At 43.9% G+C, this 7,778-nt stretch overlaps 1 pseudogene across 1 annotated transcript; it reads right to left on the bottom strand.

Moving 5' to 3' along the window:
* Nucleotides 1-4,115: 4,115 nt before the first annotated feature.
* On the bottom strand, nt 4,116-4,998 carry LOC307111621 (protein FAM204A-like; annotated as a pseudogene). The gene has a single exon. The product of its transcript is annotated as a protein FAM204A-like (transcript).
* Between the last annotated feature and the right edge of the window lie 2,780 nt (nt 4,999-7,778).

Genomic DNA, 7,778 nt, shown 5'->3' with positions numbered 1-7,778 from the left:
AAAGGGGAGGGAGGAAGGGAGGGAGGGAGGGAGGGGGGGGGGAGAGAGAGAGAGAGAGAGAGAGAGAGAGAGAGAGAGAGAGAGAGCGAGAGCGAGCTTGCCGGGGTGAGAGTGCCTTTTAAGGGGAGGAAGAGGGGGGACGGGGCTTAGGGCACTCAGCACACGCTGATTGGTGGTTTCATGTAAGGCACATGGTTAGGGGCCTAGGGATTTAGGAATTGGGGGCTTAGGGTATATGGCAGGTGCTGATTGGTGGTTCAATGTACAGTCCATATAAGGTGTTCAGGAATGTCCGGCTGCAGGTGGAGTTTACGTCATACTCCGTCCATCAGTTGGGGGAAGGGAGGATCTATCAAACATGAATCATGCTCTATTAACCGTGATTGTTTTGTTCTGATTAAAGAAGGCACATTCTAACCTGGCTGGAAGTTATACCTGGGACCTGGGAGCTCACCTGGAAATTCGGCCCCTCCTCTCCATCCGCGAGCTGTCCACTATCATGGAGAGATTAACAACCTTGTTGGAGAAACCAGAGCCACCAGCCCTTTGAGGACCCCCAGCCTTTGCACACCTGCAGGCCTTTGCAAATCCCCATACCTGTAAGCTGCCCATTGGCATACGCTTTTGCCTCCTTCCCCCTGTAATCTCTGTCCTTCTACTCAATATAAGCAGCTGGCTTATGGTGCGGAGCAGAGCAGACTTTGGTGGATGACCTACTGCTCTCCCATACTGCCGGCAGTATTGGGATAAACGCTCGTACATGATTCAACCCTGTCCCTGCTTAATTGGCTCAAGCAGTGACAGGCAGTTGTGAACCCATTGATTGTCCAGTTACCCTAGCAGAAGGGCTGAGACCTAAATGGCATCAGCAGGCAGAGCAGGGGGAGCGGGATATTTATATCTCTTGTAAGGGTCAGTCAGAGTAACCGGTCGGACCAGGTGCAGGTGGGGGCCAGTGGAAACTGGGTGAGGTGGTTTACTGGAAGCCGAAGGCAGTTAATCATGAGACCTGTAATGAGAATAACAGGATAATCGCCTGGAGGGGTGAGAGCCCCAAGCAGAGCAAAATGAGGTGCAAGAAAGTGCCTAATGCGAGGAAATATGTGCCCTGGATGGGGAATTAAACCTTTGACCCTTCTGTCCGAGAGCCGAATCACTCTAACCACTCAGCAAAACTGCCCAGGGCATAATAGCTCCTTCTTTAGATGTGCTAATCATCAAAGGAATCCTGCTTCAGGTTTGGGGTTTTATTTTTTCAGGTTTGGGTTTTTATAAAAATTGCCTTTCCCATTTTCCCTGCCCTCGATATAAAAGAACCCTAAACTCCATACTTTTAAAAGATGGACTTGAGGATCAGGGCTCCTATCTTCTCTGTCGGTGCCTTCTTGATTGAGTTTTGGCCTTTTGAAGTGTGGGGCGCATGGACTTTGAACCGGCAACAGGATTATTGGGAGGATAGAATGAGATGAAGTATAGATGGCTACCAAGCATAAAATGTGTGCCCAATAAGTGTAAATCCCTTCCCTCCCGGTGCTGTTTCTGCCCCTGCAATGCTCTTGCCCACTTCCCTTCACCAATCCAAATCCAAAAAGCCTCTGACAGCTCAACTGAAGTTCCTGCCCAGCCCAGCCCCTCCTCTGAACACACACTCCCCCAACACACACTCCCCCTATCAGGAGAGTGTCAGTTTCAAAGAACAGCCTCTTCAGGTCCCAGCCCCCAGCTGTGGCCCCAGCAGCTGTGGCATGCATTTGGTCCTGCGACATATCTCAGGTTGTCATTTGCCATTTCACGGTGAACCAAAGAAAGATGGAACTGAATAAGCCCTATGGGGACCCATTTGGAACCCCAGAGTTGATATAAAGATTATTTTAAACTGAAGACATTTGAGATTCAACAGAAGCACATAGAAGCCTTCTCAAAACTTCTCTTATCTAACTAAAGCAAAAACTTCTGAGACGTGAGGACTGCCATAAATTCCTTCCTTGGGGTGAGTCTGCTCCCAGGAGAGAGAACAAGAGCAAATGTACCATAAATCCCCATCTCCAGGGATATTTTATGGCTCTGAAGACAGAGAGACCACATGCACCTACAGAAGCAAACATTCTTATCTCCCTTTGTTCTCCCCAAAACCCACTTGTCTTTCCTAAAGAAACCTATTTGTTCTTCCCATTGGAGCCCTTTCTCCCCCATCACTTTTCCCAACTAAGTTAGATGAGCCCCAGGTTCTAACCACTCCTTTTGAGAAGGCTAAAAAGGGCTAATTCCAATGTAACCATGATATTTGGGGGTTAGTGATCTGAATCCATGCCAGCAAGCTCAGTGTACCTTCTCTTGATAACCTATAATTAAGTCACTACCTCCTTCCCAGATACTGGTCTTGCAGAACCTGTTACTGTGAATAGTGCACTGCCCCGGAGGGAGGGTTATTAACGCTGGCTGGCGCCAGGCCAGACCATCAGATATGGCCTGGAGACCCCCAACACCTGGGGGCCTTCTTGCAAGGCCCGTGAAAAGGACCGAAAGCATAATCCATTTTTTTTGGGACAAAGACCACAGGGAGATATAAAAGAAGCCCCATGCATGTTTCTGCACTCAGATTTGAAAAGCTATTCTCTGAGTCCGCCGGTGTATTAAACAGTGTCCCTCCTCTTCTTTAAAGCATCGCTTGGTTTTTCTTTGGTCTTCTGCAACACTTTGAGTCATTCACAGAGCACGCCCATGGGAATGCGATCCAGCCATAAATAAACTGCCCATTCCCTCTGCGCGCGCTCTCTCTCTCTCTCTCTCTCTCTCTCTCTCTGGACATTTTCTCTGAAGGTACACAAAAATTAATCAATTGCTTTTATTATGTGACTATGAAGTATCAACTCTACTGCATCCAATAAAGAACCAAAGATTACTTTTGTAACATTAAAATAGTCACTTGTAAAAATAATATCAATTGAGACTTTCTTGCACTGTGATTAATCCATTATAAACAAATTCCAATCTTAAAAACACAATTCCTAAATAAGTGCAGTTACACTGAGTATAGATAAGAAAGTACCTAAGCCCTAAGCAGTTTGGCTCAGTGGATAGAGCATCCCAGGTTCGATTCCAGTCAAGGGCATGTACCTTTGTTGCAGGCACATCCCCAGTAGGTGGTGTTCAGGAGGCAGCTGATCGGTGTTTCTCTCTCATCGATGTTTCTAACTCTCTATCCCTCTCCCTTCCTCTCTGTAAAAAATCAATAAAATATATTTTTAAAAAAAGAAAAAAAAAAAAAGAAAGTACCTAAGCTCATTGGCTATGCTATAACAAATGGATGGAAAGTAAAATTGATTTTATACTGTAGGTCAGTACACAAAACAGAGTTTATTCTTATAGTGTTTATTATTGTATTATTTGCCATATGAACAACTGTAAACCTATTTTTGCCCCACACTGTATAAATAACTAAATAAATAAAATTCTATTTTTTCCCTTTATGTGTACTTAGATTCCTTGTACAAATAACAGAACACTCCATTCCATTCACTTGAATAGAACGAACTCTTTTTTAAAAAAATATATTTTTATTGATTTCAGAGAGAAAGGAAGAAGGAGAGAGAGATAGAAACATCAATGATGAGAGAGAATCATTGACTGGCTGCCTCCTGCATGTCCCCCACTGGGGATTGAGCCCGAAATCCAGGCATGTGCCCTTAACCGGAATTGAACCTGGGACCCTTTAGTCCACAGGCCGATGCTCCATCCCAGGGGTCCTCAAACTTTTTAAACAGGAGGCCAGTTCACTGTCCCTCAGACCGTTGGAGGGCCGGACTATAGTTTAAAAAAAAACTATGAACAAATTCCTATGCACACTGCACATATCTTATTTTGAAGTAAAAAAACAAAACGGCAAAAACACCCGCATGTGGCCCATGGGCCGTAGTTTGAGGACGCCTGCTCCAGCCACTGAGCCAAACCACCCAGGGCTAGAATGAACTTTTTAGAAAAAGATTGAAAAGATTTGATAATTAACTCTCAAATTTTATGCTTAATTTTTCCACTTCTATCAATTTCCTGACATATGTAACATAAGCAGTAAAATCTTTTCAGTAAATTGACCAATTGAAGACTCAAGTAAAAACTCAGATAAAGATGCAAATGTCTTTAAGAACTCTGGCAAGTGACATATATCCCATGTTGCTTTTGGTTTCTCATCTCTTCTTTGCTTCAAATCCCCATGCAAGTTTCTTCTTTTTTCCCCCAGCAACCTTTGAATTTTCAGCTTCCTTTTGGGCTTTTACAAAGTTGTGGCAGGCAATCACTTCGGCAATTTTACATCAAGCTCTTGGGTAGATAGTTGGTGGCTGAGTTCCTCAGCCTTCTCTATATTTTACTCTTCCATAGCCTGGTTTATGCTCTCTTCAAGGCCCAACTTCTCAATATTTTTCTTTTTTACAGGTAAAACCTGTCATTGACTCTAAAATACTAAGTTCCTTTCCCTGGGTTTCACTTGAGGACTGTTCACTATGAGATTCTTCTTCATTCTTCAATTTTCCTTTCCTAGAGCATTTTCTTTTTTTCCTTCTGAATCTTGAAGTTCACAGTGTTTTTATACAATTCTTGAAATTTATTCCACATAAGTAAGGGAATTCCAGAAGAACACTCTTTATAGGCATTTACATTTGCTTCTGCTTGAGTTTTTAGTCCATCTGTAGGGAAATCTGAGATCTCTGCTTTTGTAATGGTCCCATCCTCCTGTAAGTGAAGTCCAGAGTCCAATGTGTCTTCATCTTCAGAATTCAACTCAACATCACTTCCGTTTAGGCCAGGAGGGAGCAGCCCACTCCATATCTTTTCTTCGGGCAGGAGCCGCTGCCCGGCAGCTGCAGGCCCCTGTCTCTTAACGTAAGATGAAAGAGGAAACGTTTTTCCTCCTAACAAAGATTCTTTCCTTGACCAAACTCTAGCCAGACTCCTCTGAACTCTCTTCTCAATTAGGCCCTGACTTTTGGGTTTCCAGTTCATCTTTGCATTGTCCACTTTTATCAAGAATCCTGCTGAGTCGGTTTAGTGAATCCCCCCACTGTTGTCTGACCACCTTGATATATTTTCGCGATCGCCTGCCTTCAGAAAAATTCTGTCATTTAAGCCAAGAAAGACCCTGCCTCTTAGTAATTTTCTACCCACTGATCCCACCCTCCCACACACACCTAGGCCTAGGCCCGTGGTGGGCAAACTGTGGCTCGTGAGCCACATGCGGCTCTTTGGCCCCTTGAGTGTGGCTCTTCCACAAAATACCACGGCCTGGGCGAGTCTATTTGGAAGAAGTGGCGTTAGAAGCAGTTTAATTTTAAAAAATTTGGCTCTCAAAAGAAATTTCAATCGTTGTACTGTTGATATTTGGCTCTGTTGACTAATGAGTTTGCCGACCACTGGCCTAGGCGATAAATCTCTACTTTTCCTTATCGTGTTCAAGGTTGAGCAGGATCTTTCCCCTACTACAAAACGCCATTGTAATAGCCCATCTTGAATAAAGTCTGCCTTACCAACTTTCACAAGTGTCATGGGTGATTCTTTCTTTATACCTCCCCTTTCCCCAATTCCCAGCCATTATCATCTGGGCCAACCCCCTCACTGTATATGAGGAAAAACTGAGAAGCGAAGCAGCTAAACAAGGGAAAGATAAAGAGTTTGGACTCTGGGGCCCAGATTTATTGCCATTTACCAGTTGTGTGACCTCAAACAGGCTACTTAATTTGTGTTTGAAGGGGAACATCTACAACATGGGGCAAATAACAGTGGCCATTTCACTCAGTTGTTGTAAAAATTAAATGAGTTAATATCCATAAAGGACTGAGAACTGCCCAGCAGAATAAACACAATATAATAGTTTTGTTGTTTTTTTTAAAAAAAGGCACTTGCCTGAGGATACTCCATTCTTAATGAGAACTGAATGAACACACTTTCCTGTCCCTGTGTTAAATAATACTAGGACCAAGCAAAAATAATTCAGCTGCTTGCTTCAGGAAATATCAGCTCCTAAAAAAGATAAGGTTCTAAACTAACTAAGCAGTTGATTTGTCAAGATTACAGCTTGCTTGCTCTGGCCAGTGTGGCTCAGTTGGTTGGAACGTCATCTATGCATTGGAAGGTCGAGAGTTTGATTCCTGGTCAGGGCACATACCTAGGTTGAGGGTTCAATACCCAGTTGGGGCCTTTGAGGGAGGCAATCCATCAATATATCTCTCTCACATCGAGACCCATATGTGTCTAATGGCTGGGTTGTCTCACGAGCACCTCCCACTTAGTACAGTCACCTGTTGCTTAGCAATTGGGATATGTTCTAAGAAATGCATCACTTGGTAATTTCATCATTGTGCGGACATCACAGAGTACACTTACACAAACCTAGATGGTATAGCCTACTACATACGTAGGCTATATGATATAGCCTCTTGCTCCTAGGCTACAAGCCCATACAGCATATGTATAAAACAACACAAGATTAAATCAGGCACAAGAGAAAACGATGCAATCAAGAGACGTGGTAGCTCTGACCAGGTAGCTCAGTTAGAGCACTGTCCCAATACTCCCAACTTGTGGGTTCGATCCCTGGACAGAGCACATACAAGAATCAACCAATGAATACATCAATAAGTGCAACAACAAATCGATGTTTCTCCCTCTCTCAAATCAATACATAAAAAGAGAGACATGGCCGAAACCGGTTTGGCTCAGTAGATAGAGCGTCAGCCTGCGGACTGAAAGGTCCCAGGTTCGATTCCGGTCAAGGGCATGTACCTTGGTTGCGGGCACAACACCAGTAGGGGGTGTGCAGGAGGCAGCTGATCGATGTTTCTCTCTCATCAATGTTTCTAACTCTCTATCCCTCTCCCTTCCTCTCTGTAAAAAATCAATAAAATATTCTTAAAAAAAAAGAAAAAAGAGAGAGACATGGTAAATGTGAAATATCTGAGGATGGTGCCTGCATAACACAGGATGTTTTATGACAATTTTTCAATAACTAGACAGAGTACTCGCTAAAATAATGATAAAAGGGATGGTATAGTAAATACATAAATCAGTAACATAGTCGTTTATTATCATTGTCACTGGTATTATGCACTGTACATAATCATATGAGCTGTACTTTTATACAACTGACCGCATGACACGTTTGTTTACACCAGCATCACCATAAACACATGATAGAAATATTTTGGCTTCCTTATAATCTTATGAGACCACTGTCATGGGCGGTCTGCCGTAGACTGAGAGGCCATTAGGCTGTGCATGACTGTACATTCAACGCTGAACTCTTGATCCCTCCTCCCAACCTGTCCTGTGCTTCTACTCTGCCATTGTAAGTGGCACCTCTCTGGTCACCCAGTTGCTCAAGCCAGAAACTTTGATTCTTTCTCCTCCCTTAATCTCCACATCCAAAGCCTCAGTCATTTCTACCAGCTCCACCTCCAAACACAGCACAAAACGGTCCCCTCCCTTCTCCACCACTTCTAGTATCCTCCTGCTAACTCATCTCCTTGCCTTAGCTCTTGTCTCCCTAACATTCGTCCAGTCTCAATGTAACAGCCAAAGGGAAAAGCACAATCAGATCACATGGTCACCCCACCCCCCATTACAACTTTCTAGTGGATTCCCATCACACTTGGAAAACAATCCAAATACTCTGTCCCTGGTCCTTTCATGCCATCACTGTCCTTGCTCACTGTACAGAGCCTTGCCAGCTATGCTCAGAGCCTTTCCCTTTCAGAGCCCAGAACAATGCCTGTGTATAGTTAGCCTTT

Source organism: Cnephaeus nilssonii, assembly GCF_951640355.1.
Source record: "Cnephaeus nilssonii genome assembly, chromosome: 15".
NCBI classification, from domain to species: Eukaryota; Metazoa; Chordata; class Mammalia; order Chiroptera; family Vespertilionidae; genus Cnephaeus; species Cnephaeus nilssonii.
This window is presented reverse-complemented; position numbering and strand designations above follow the sequence as displayed.